Below are 12,501 nucleotides of genomic sequence, written 5' to 3'. Positions count from 1 at the left end.
TCCAAGGTGCATAAACAAGAATAAGGTACTGATTTCTAGATCTTCAGCTTCTATACTACTCTTTATTAGAATTGATGGTAGAGCCCTCTTTCATCATCACGCATTTCCCTCATTACCATGTGCTGCCCTGGTGTGCAAAAATTTTGAGGATGTCCAACAAAGGGACAATTTGAAATATTGCTGTAAGTGCCGGTCACGCAAAATGCTGGGTAAAAGCTTTCGCAAGTTCAGCTGTTTCCAGTTCTTTGCCTTGGAGAAGAGGTTAATCGAGGTGTCAGTACTATCTTTCCTGGTGGCCAACTCACCCATCAGTCTCTCCCAACCTCCCTAAACCACAGGTTTTCCTGCATAATTGCTCGTTGCATGGCAAAGAAGACCGGTTCAAACTCTGGTCCGAGTCGGCCCCTGGAATGTGAGCTACCCTCTCACACACATAAACATACTTGCTTCAAATGAAAACATTAAACCACTCCTGTGTCCTCGCACAACCTCCAGGCACATTCTTTGGATTTTGGCTTTGCTGAGAGAAGGTGGAAGTATTTATAAAAGCCAAGAAAATGAGCAGTGTGTGCATTCCTACTGTGTGCTGGGCACTGACCCACAGCCCCCTTCCTATGTCCTGACAACAGCTCGTGAATGACCTCACTCAACAGTCATACTAACCTAGGAGAGCGCTTTTATTAAGCCTATTTTATAGTTGAAGAGGATAATTTTTCTAAGAACATCCATGAATGGGGCTGGATTTCAGGTCTGTTGAGTTCCAAGGCCCATGTACTATCTATTATTTACATTCAGCCCTTCCTGAATCTTGAAGGAAGTTCTCAGATGTTTCATGATGTGACTGTGAAGCTTTTGTGAAAAGGAGTTGATGGTCATGTGCATTGGTGTATATTTGTGATTGCTGGGAAGGAATTCTGTAAAAACACATTTTCCACCCAGATTTTCCAGGGCTATTTCTGAAGCTTAAGATTAGATTCTACTTCACCTGTTTTTCATGGGTGACTCATGAAAAGCACGGTTTATGAGTCTCTTTCATGCTAAAAATCATGACACAATCTATGAAACTAACCATTTTCTCCACTAGAATGCACTGCTGTTTTGTACAGCATGAGAACACAGTCGCAGGAGAAACAGCTCAAAGATCAATGCAATCTTCACATGAAAAACACTGAGGCCCAGGGAGGCTAAGTGACTAGCCAAGGTCATGTAGCTTGCAAGAGAATGAGCCGAAGAGTCTCACTTTGTTAGCAGAAAGAGCTTTGTGCAAACCATTTCTCCAAACAGACAGCTAGTAAGTACTGAGCTCCTTCCATATGCCAGTTGCTCAGACAGAAGCTAGGCCACAAGGCCTGGATCCTGTTCTTGAGGTGTTCACTGTCCTGGCATTTCTGAGGCTGCTCAAAGACAGAGGGATGGGGCTGGTTGTATCCTCTAAGGGTGGCTTTCCTGTTTTGCATTGTTGGGAAAACAACTGCGCAGTAGTAGTAGGAAAGTGTCTTTCCGATTAAGACACGCAAGCCAAATAATAAGCCAGAGTCAAATTGGGAAACTAGTGTTTCCTCCCGTTCATCAGCAAGTTCCGCTGGGAAAACCTTAAACCAGGCTGAAGCTACTCATGGATGGTGCAATACCAATCAGGAAGAAACCCTGGATTTGGATTCCAGCTCTTCAAATGATGATGCATCAGGGATTTTAATTCATCCCACCTGAAGATGAGGTGCCACCATCCACTGGATCTACTCCCCACTCTCCACCTCCAAAACCGTAAACCACCCTGAGATCCCCGTCTCTCACAGACAGGAAGGAGATCTCCACCCACAGGCAGGGACAACACTCGTGATCAGTTCAAAGCAGTTACAGAAGATGGACTAGAACTTCCCTGGCGGTCTAGTGGTTAAGAATCCGCCTGCCAACGCAGGGATGAGGGTTTGATCCCTGGTCAGGGAAGATTCCACATGTCCTGGGGCAACTAAGCCCGTGCACCGCAACTGCTCAGCGCATCATGCTGCAACTACTGAAGCCGGAGCGCCGCCACTAGAGTCTCAGTCCCTATTCACTACAACTAGAGAAAGTCTGCACGAAGCAATGAAGACCCAATGCAACCAATAAATAAAAATTAAAAAACCAAGATGGACCATAGATACTTTCACCTTTAGAAGATTTTAAGTGTCCAGACTCCTTGAAGGAGTAATGTTGGAGCAGGGAGATAGCCAGGTGCAAACTAAAAGGGGCACACAGGCCAACAGCAGGAAATCATATATCTTGTAAACAAAGGGGGTCCTTAGGCAGACGAAGAAGGACCCTTTGGACTCATGGGAAACCACACATTTTGGGGTGATAAGTGTCCTGGAGACAGCTAAAGAAAGGTGCGAAGAGACAGGAATTTCTGGCGCCCAAATGTAACCTTTTGCTTCCTGACCTCTCATTACAATAAAACCTTGCAGATAACAAGTTCCTATCATGCACCGAGGTCATGACACTTCCCATCAAGACTACATTTTAAGGACAAAAATCCCTCCTCCCCTGGCAAGGTGGAGCTAGGATGAAAATCCGGGTACGTGACCCCCCAAAACCCTCCCTCCCCACTGCATATTCCACCCCTTTATTTGTACATCCCTCATGTCCTGCTTGCGAAAGAAAGTCGGTGCAGTTTCTCACCTTTGAGAGTGTACCGTCGCTTAGCTAAACCCTCACTTTGCTTTCTTGACCGCCCTCTCTCTTCTCTGAACTCCTTCTGGGACGAGAGAAGCGTCTACTCCCCCAATAACCCAGGCACCGGCTCTGACAGCCCAGTGTCCCTTGCCAGGCAAAACTACCCTTTAGCGAAGTGGAGAAGCAGGGAGGGCGAGGGCACATGCGAAGTCCTCCCAGAAAGGAGCCGTGTGAAAAAAAGAGTAGCTGAGGCAGATCTTGATTTGATGCTTTAGATTCCAGTTTCTTTCTTTCTAAAGCCAAGTCCGTGCCTTTGCTGGCCAGCAAGCTACTTGCGGGGGTCGAAGCGGGAAGAATGGGTGGCTCCATGGCGGACCAGCCGTGCCTCATGGGCTTTTAAAGGTGATGGAGAACTCGTCTAGGTGGTGGCCGATCACCTCAGGCTTGACTTACACCTGCTGAAGGTCCTGACAGTTGCAGGCGCCCACCACGCTGCCCACCATCTCCGGCAGGGCGACGGTGCGGCGCCTCGTCTTCACCACCTGGGGCTCCACTGTGGGCGGAGCCTCAGTCTAGGTCTTGCGCAGGCGCTTTAGCAGCATGTGCCGCTCCTTGCGCAGTCGCCCTCCCGCTGCTTTTAGGCCGTGTCCCGCTGGTGGTCGAGGTCCGCACAGACGTAGGTGAGCTTGAGGAAGGTCCACCTCTCCTGTGCCTCCATCACCTTGTTGCGTGAGTGTGTGCTAAGTCGCTCAGCTGTGTCTGACTCTGTGACCCCCATGGACTGTAGCCCTCCAGCCTCTTCTGTCCCTGGGGATTCTCCAGGGAAGAATATTGGAGTGGGTTGCCATGCCCTCCTCCAGGGGATCTTCAGGGATGGAACCCGTGGCTCCTGCGACTCTTGCATTGCAGGCAGATTGTTTGCTGCTGAGCCACCAGGGAAGCCCATATCACCTTGTTTGCCCTTCCTAAATTACAGTATTGTCATTTAACACGATTTAGAAACCATAGTTGCCAAGCCAAATTCAGGGCATATGTCTTAACAGAGGCTTAGAACAACAAAGAACTTTTAGAAGCGCATTTATTCACAGTGTAAGTCACATTTGTATAGGTTTTTCCCCCTCTCCTCTCTTCCCCCTTTTATCCTCCGCAGGCATTTCCTTTAACAAATCTTTTGCATGTCTAATCCTGTCTTGGCCTCTGCTTCTGGGAGGACTTGATCTGCTTCAGTGACTCAAAAAAATAAAAAAAAGAAAGGTATTGCTGACTGAAGACACGTATGGCCGTGGAGGGTGCAGCTCAGACGGCTCTAGAAGAACCTTCTGCCCAACAGGAGTTGACTGACAGCCTGGGCTGTCTGGGGAGGGGCAGAGGCCAGTCTTTCCCTGGCTGCCTCTGGGCAGTGACTGAGTACTGAACCATTCCCTCTGGAGAGGTGACCCCTCTAAGTGGAAAGTTTAGCCTGGGAACTCTCCAAAGGCCTGGGCTCAATTGTCTCAGAAGTGAGCTGCAGTCTGGGGTTCTTCCTACCCAGTCTGCTTTTCCCCCTGCTGTTCTTCACACAGGGTCAGACCTGTGTTGAAGACGCCTCTCCCTGCCGACTCCTGCTCCCGTGAGCCCTTGACCTTTCACAGGTGTTTCCCTCAGTTACTCTCTTGCACTTCTAAAAAAATTATATAGAACAATATAATATGTAGCCAAACTATATGTAGGGTATCAAATAGTTACATTACTTAAATCGAGGATATACCAGAAAACTGGAATGTACAATCACCCTGTGTTTCCGAAGAGAGTGGACTACCTTTCTAAGTGAGGATTATCTGTAATAAGAACGGCTGCTTCTTATGCCTGCCCCACCCTTCGACCTGGAACTTCCTCCAGTAACTCACAAGGCACCTACATAGGAAGCTTATCCTAATTCCTTCCCTTGTCTGCTTAACATGGCTTTGGAATATCATTCTGTTCAGGCAGCGGAATGGAATCCTGGATCCATTTAGGTTACAGAGATATGAATCCTCTAAGCTAAGACACTATTTTACCCCACCCCCACCATAAACAAATCCCCCTTCTCATTCTCATCTGTCCCTCCTCCTCCTCTTCAAATGTGAGGATCCGTATCCCATCATGAAGATACAAGACTAGGATATAAAGAAGACTGGAACTGGAGGATCAAAGCTTTGTCTTTGTAATGTACAAAGACGAAAGTAGTCCCTAGCATCAAGCTCCCCACAGCCAGGCACTCAGAGCTAGGTGCCATGTTCTCCTCTCAAACAGAGCTAGTCTCACCCATCACCAACTTCAGATAAGCCTGACAAAACAAGACCATTCTGTAGTCATGTCTGAGCACAGACACAAACTAAGCCTCTGCCCACACGAGAGAAATCACTCAACTAACCCAAGTGACAGCTGTCTCTTCACAACCATGGCTTTAGCTCTGATGCCTTCATCTCACCTTCTGTATAAAAACTGAAGTTCCTGGTGGTAGAATCCTACTTCCTGACACCATTCAATCCAGAGCAAACCTCTTCTTCCTTGAAACTTCCCACACACCACTTAACACAAGTCCATGTTCTGTTCTAAGTCCCTTGTGCTGAGAGGCCCCATTACTCCTTATCTGTGCATGTACACAGCCTCCCTCCCTGCAAAAGATCAGTAAATCCAACTTTGTTCTTGGTGGTCTTTGGCTACAGAGCACACACAGGTGGTCCACAGATGGTCAGGTCCTGAGTCTGTCTCCAAGGTGCTGAATCCAGCCTATGAAAGAAAAAGAGAAGAAAAGAAAGGCAAGACAATGATGAAAAAGAAAGGTTTCAGGATACAGAGCCAAGATGTACATGAATCTTCTGAGTAGGGTTCCAATCTAACTCAAGTTGCTCTGTGCCCTCAAACAAGTCGTACACAACTGGAAATATAGTGAAGCTCCACAGGACTGCAAAGTTAAGTCTGAAACAAGTCAAGGATGAGAGCAAGCCATGCACAATGGTGGGCATGCAAAAAATATTTGCAGGGCTTTGTGGTGGTCCAGTGGTTAAGAATCTACCTACTTAGTGGGAAGGTGTTATATAACACAGGGAGCCCAGCCTGGCGCTCTGTGATGACCTAGAGCAGTGGGCTAGGAGGGGAGAGGGGAGGGGATATATGTATACTTACGACTGATTTGTGTTGCTGTATGGCAGAAACCAACACAATATTGTAAACCAATTATCTTCCAAACTAAAAAAAACCTGCCTGCCAGTGCTGGGGACACGGGTTCAATCCCTGCTTCGGGAAGACTTATATGCACGGTTGTGGCCTGTGGACACAACTACTGAGTCTGTGCTCTGCAACAAGAGAAGCCGCCACAATGAGAAACTCACACCACAACTAGAGAGACAACCCACTCCAGGGTTCTTACCTGGAGCATTGCATGCACAGAGGAGCCTAGCGGCGTACAGTCCATGGGGTCACAAAGAGCCGGACACGACTGAGCGACTAACACATATTGTACAACATGAGGAATATAGCCAATGTTTTATCATAATTATAAATGGAGTAAAATCTTTAAAAATTGTGAATCACTATATTGTACACCTGTAACTTACATACTTTTGTATATCAACTGTACTTTAACTAAAAGAGAAATGCACAGAGCTTTCAGGAACAAAAACAGACCAATAATCATCGTCACCTTCCAGAGACTTGAGTCCAACGCGAACGGCTCACCTTTTAACTCGAAGGCGGAAGTAGAGGACACCAGTTAGAAAAACTCATTCTTCTAGAAGGAACCAGACTAAAGGAACTGTGAGCTCAAAGAGAAGAAACTGAAAGGCGGTAGGAAGGTTTTCTCTGCATCATCCCTGGGCCAAGTCAGCTCGAGCTACGGGAGGCTGCCTGTGTTGAATGGTGCCGCTAGCCGGAAGGTCTTGAGGCCACCCATCCTGCCACACGGCTGGCACTTCTCGCTGTGTGCTTTAACTAGGGGAGGATCAGGGGCCCCAGGTGGGGTAGTGCAAGCTCCAAAGGAGAAAGGGGCCCAAACCTAGGTGGAGCAACCTCTGTCGCCCCCAGTGGTGAAAATGTTAACCAGAAAGGCCCTCGGCAGTGTCATGGAGAATCTGCCCTTGTCCTCGACTAGGGGTCTGGCAGTGTCCTTACTCATGCTGGTGGCCTTAAACCTGGACTTCTGCACCCTGGGGAGGGCCCCAGGTTCCTCACCTGTACCTGGATGTGATGGGACACTTCTTTGCAGGCAGCAGGCCTCCCAGGTGGCCCTAGTGGTAAAGAATCTGCCCGCCAACGAAAGAGACCCCTGGGTGGGGAAGATCCCCTGGAGGAGGGCATGGCAACCCACTCCAGTATTATTGCTTGGACAATCCCATGGACAGAGGAGCCTGGAGGGCTGCAGTCCATGGGGTCACAAAAAATCGGACATAACTGAAGTGACTTAGCACACGCAGAAGGCGGCACAGGGTGTGGTTCCTGATTCTCGGCTGGCTCTCTGGGTCTCAGGATCCTGGCAGGTGGCCTGGAGGGAGGCAGTCTGGACTTGCCACCAGGAGGCTAAGTGAGCCAGCCTCCCCCTGGAGACGTCCCCCTGCCTCTCCCTTCCCTTCCCCACACCCCGCTCAGAACCTCCCCCTTCTCTGGACCTCTGCTGCTGCTGCTGGAAGTCTTTTGCAACCCCATGGACTGTAGCCCTCTAGGCTCCTCTGTCCATGGGATTTCCCAGGCAAGAGTACTGGAGTGGGTTGCCATTTCCTTCTCCAGAGGATCTTCCCTACCCAGGGATCGAACCCATGTTTCCTGCATTGCAGGCAGATTCTTAACTGTGAGCCACCAGGGAAGATCTCTGGCTCCCTCACTACTCCTCAAGGTCTTTCTCATCCTCTAGGCCCCTCAGGCCTAGGAATGTTTTTGCCTTAATTGTCCCCATGTGGTCCACTTTAAACATAGCTTAAAATGATGGCTTAGAAGTGGGAGGCAGGGCAGAGAGCCAGGCAGTTGGTTTAAAAATATGTCTCAAGATAGGTCTCATCCCCGCCCCGCAGGGAGACAGGGTGGAAGGAAGGGGGTTGGGGGGATGAGTCTGGCCTCAGACCCTTGCCTCACAATCCAAAGATGAGAGTTTTGCTTTTCAAGCTAGAGAGGCCTGGAAGGATTGGTAACTGAGGTAATCCAGGATCGCTGGTTGGGTGGGGATTTGTGTTGCTGTCGTTTTGAAGGCAGTCCTTGAACACGCGTGTGGGGGGAAGGCGCTCCCTGAGCACAAACAGTCCTTTATTTAGTGGTCGCTGTGACAGGAACCCTTTCTCTGGAATTTGCTGGAATTTGACCAACCGACGAGACAGAGCTCATCAATTCCCTCCCCTTGTCCTTAGGTCACCCCCTATTTAGCATCTGAGGATGGCTGTTCAGAGAGGAGGACAGTGTTTGTTCTGCAGAAGCTCAGCCCTAGCACAGCCATGATCTTCAGAAACCCTCTTTCTAATGTTCTGGGCCCTCAAAGAACTCGGGAAAGGGGACCTGGAAAATGACAGTTCAGGAACTTGAGATGGGACTAAAGCATTGTAGACGAGCCTGCCCTTCTCACCCCCAAACTCTGGGTCTGCTGAGTTAGATCCAGGAAGCCCCAGGGTTCCGCCCTCCCCAACTGAGGCTGTTTGGTCCCTTTTATCCCTCGGGGGCCTGAATGTGTGTTTCGTCTCCAGTTCAGGTGAGAGAATAGTAGGCTGCTCTTCCTAAAGTGGCAATAGTTCTGTGCAAAGATCTGGAATCAAGGTTAAATCCTCAGGCGACCTGTGTCTTACAGGCATAGACTCTAGAACATTCTAGCCACTCCAGTCGTCAGCATTCCTGAGGGCCATGATAGAGAGCATGGTTTTCTTTTTTCAGTATCCTCAGCGAAAAGTTCTTTGTGTAAGAATATTACCGAGAGGGCTCCCCTCAGGGCTCAGGGGTGAAGAATCCGCCTGCCCAAGCAGGAGACGCGGGTTTGATACCTGGTCTGGGGAGATCTCACATGCTTCAGAGCACTAAGCCCACGAGCCACATCTATTGAGCCTGTGCTCTAGAGCCTGGGAGCCCCAGTGGCTGAGGCCATGTCCCAGGACTACTGAAGGAAGCCCTTGCATCTAAAACCCCGGCTCCACTGCGAGAGAAGCCAGCAGTGAGACACTTGCGCACTGCAACTGCAGAGGAACCCCCTCTCGGCACCACTAGAGAAAAGTCAGGCAGCAACAAGGACTCTGCACAGCCAAAGGTAATAAATAAATGAAATGATCGAAATGAAAAAAGCATATAGCTGAGGAATCAGCACAATATGTATTGCTTGGTTTATAGATGAATGTAGCTTGTTTACTAAATACTTGCAATATGGTCTGTTGCCTCAGGAGCAGGGCGAGAAGCAAAACGTTACAGTTGGGAAAAGTGACTAAAAATTGGCAAAGAACTCACCATATTTTATGACTGCCTCTCCAGCCAAGCCTCACAATTCATTCCTCTTCCGGTTTAGAAACGTCTTAACCACTCAAGAAAGGAGCTAATGGAACCGAGACATCCAGCGCCTCACTTGGTGAAGTGCTTGTTGAATGAATGAGCAGATGTTGCCACTGAAGTTTTGTCGTCTCCTCTCCTCCCCCACCCTGTGTCTCAGCCCTCCCTCATAGCACTTTATATGGTAACTTCTCCACCAGCACTCAGCCTTAGCATACTGTCTTACACAGGAAAGTCGCTTAGTTGTGTCTGCCTCTTTGCGACCCCATGGACTGCAGTCCATGGAATTCTCCAGGCCAGAATACTGGAATGGGTTCCCTTCTGTAGGGGATCTTCCCATCCCAGGGATCGAACCCAGGTCTCCCACAATGCAGGTGGATTCTTTACCAGCTGAGCCACCAGGGAAGCCCACACTTAAGTCTTACACATAATCCCATACTTATGTCTTACACATAGTAGTCATTTAATGAGTACACTGAGATAACTGAATTGAATTGGATCCACAGCAGAATGAATACCAGGCAGTTGAGTGCTACCCACACTGAAATTCCTCATGAAGATCAAAGCAGATTTGTTGCCATGTTCAATTATCGCTCAACCCTTGGCAAGGATCTGAAGGCAAACAGAAACATCTTGATCTATTTGTGCAAAAAGTCAGCTTGCAGCATCTGTAGCAAGTGTAAATTCTCATTTTAAAAATTGATGTCCCTGGCCTGGAGAAAATAATTTTTTTTTTTTAAACACCAAAGACAAAGCCTTCATTATCGCAAAAGGAGCTTGTTATCCATGTTGTTTAAGAAAAATATAATTGAAAATACAGCTTTATCCTGGATATATTGGACTGATTTGACACTAGACATTTTTTAAAAGGTATAAGGGATTTTCATCTTCATTATTGGAAGTATCTATGTTGCCAGTGTTTCTCAAAAAGACTGTTATTTGCAGAAATATCACCGGGTTGCATTTCAAGAGGAAGTGAGGGCAATTTAACTCCTGATTGGAAAGGATCACCTCTGAAGTTCACATTTCCCAATTATCCTTCCCTCAGCTGGCCCCCTGGGCTTCCGTAGTGGCTCAGACGGTTAAGAATCCACCTGCATTGAGAAGGGAATGGTTACCACTCCACTATTCTTGCCTGGAGAATTCCATGGACAAAGGAGCCTGGAGGGCTACAGTCCATGGGATCCCAAAGAGTCGGGCAGGACTGAGCAACTAACACTTTCACTTTTTCACTTTCAGCTGGCTCACTGGGTCTCAGGATACCAGCAGGGGTCTCCTGGGTAGCAGCTGCAACCATCAGTGGGGAGGGTTGCAGCCTTGGAAGGAGGTTGGAGAGCAGGTTCCCTCCCAGTCTCCCAGGTGGAAGGTAGGATTAGTGTTCAGCCTGCCAAGAGCTCTGGTGACGCTGCCAGTGGCAGGCAGCCAGGCAATTAATGTGTCCAGGAAAGAAAGGGACCCTAGAGGGCCTTGGACCCGCCTGCTATCCTGAGACCTAGGGAGCCAGCCCAGGGTCCACAGTACACACTGAACCCAAGCCTGCAGTAGAATGGCTCTTTCACTCTTTAATGTTTTTTCTTTGCGGGGGCGGTGGGGGGGGGGCTAAAAAAAAATTTTTTTTTTTCCTTCCAAATGATTAAGCATTACAAACCGATTTCTTCTCCCTGAACTCCAAGGGGCGCCCAATACCCTCCCAACCGTACTTCCTAGGCTTAAGATCTGAGCGGACTCTAGTCCCTCCAGCCTGGCTCCTGGGCAGGTCAGATCTGAACGTCCTGGGCAGTGATGGAGCTGACGCCACATCACCAGCTGGTGCTGGGACTCCTCTTTCCGATGCAGGAGCGGGGTGCAAAACCTGCTGTCCCAAGATTGGCGTCAGCTCCCAGAGAACTTCTTGGCCTGGGAGTATCAGCACTGAGGAATGATCCCTGAGGTAGTGTGCAAGAGGCTTCCAGGGTGTTCAAGCAGCTACCACACCTTCCAGTCTTTTCCAACCTTTAGCCTCTCTGGGAGGAACCTGGGATTTTTGACCAGAAAGGGTGAAATCTGGCCAAACTGGTCCCACCACTGGGGGCGGGGCGGAGGAAGGGGGAAAAAGTCTCTGAAAAATTGCACTCCTAAGAGGCTGGCAAGACTGAACCACCGAAGAATCTTAAGGGTACTCTGTTGTTATTATTTTTTGTTTTTTTAAAAATGTATTCTCTTTGGCCCTGCTGCAAGCAGGAGCTTAGTTTCCTGACCAGGGATCAAACCCATGTCCCCTGCATTGGGAACACAGTCTTAACCACTGGACTGCCAGGAAGTCCCAGGAATCTTGAGTTTTGACAAGTTTTAAAAAGAAGTTTTTGTTTTCATTTTCTTTCACTGTAAAATAAGATAGTTTCCAATAAGTAAAGTAAGTAAAATAAGTACGGTTCCAATTCAAAAGCTACAGAATGGTATAAGGGGGGAAATTTCCCAGTCACCGTTTCCTTCTATGAAGGCAAACACTGTCCACAGTTCTTTAGCAAGATTTTTTTCAAACTTCTTTTTGAAACTTTTCAGATGCTTAGAGGTAATTTAGAGGCATTGGCTTGGTTCTACATTAGAGAAGTGATGAGTTTCTGACCAGCTTTACAGTGGGGATGCTTTTTGCCAAAAGCAGGCAGTGTATTAAAAAGCAGATATCACTGCCAAGAAAGGTCCGTCTAGTCAAAGCTATGATTTTTCCAGTAGTCATGTATGGATGTGAGAGTTGGACCACAAAGAAGGCTGAGTGCCAAGGAACTGATGCCTTTGAACTGTGGTGCTGAAGACTCTTGAGAGTCCCTTGTACTGCAAGGAGGTCAAACCAGTCAATCCTAAAGGAAATCAACCCTGAATATTTACTGGAAGGACTAATGCTAAAGCTGAAACTCCAATACTTTGGCTACTTGATGTGAAGAGCTGACTCACTGGAAAAGACCGATTCTGGAAAAGATTGAGGGCAGGAGGAGAAGGGGACGACAGAGGACGAGACGGCTAGATAGCATCACTGACTCAATGGTCGTGAATTTGAGCAAACTCCAGGAGATGGTGAAGGACAGGGAAGCCTTGTGTGCTGCAGTCCATGGGGTGGCAAAGGGTCAGACATGATTTAGCGACTGAACAACTCTTGGCCTTTTTGTCACTGAGGAAAGGTGTTCTGTGATGGGGTAGGAGTGGAACAGGGGGGAAAAGACAGGACAGTTGCTATGGTAACTTCAAGCCACAATGGTGCGCACCTCATATGTGTTTGCTGAGGTCCTTCTCTGGTCTGGGTGCCTGGTCAAGGCAAGCCCAAACAGCCGGTGCTGCCTCTGCCACGGGCAGCCAAGTATCTTATCACACTGCAATCGTGTTAGAAAATGAAAGCCCCCAGTTCTG

Source organism: Ovis aries, chromosome 19 (assembly GCF_016772045.2).
Source record: "Ovis aries strain OAR_USU_Benz2616 breed Rambouillet chromosome 19, ARS-UI_Ramb_v3.0, whole genome shotgun sequence".
Lineage (NCBI taxonomy): Eukaryota > Metazoa > Chordata > Mammalia > Artiodactyla > Bovidae > Ovis > Ovis aries.
Note: the sequence above shows the minus strand (reverse complement) of the source record.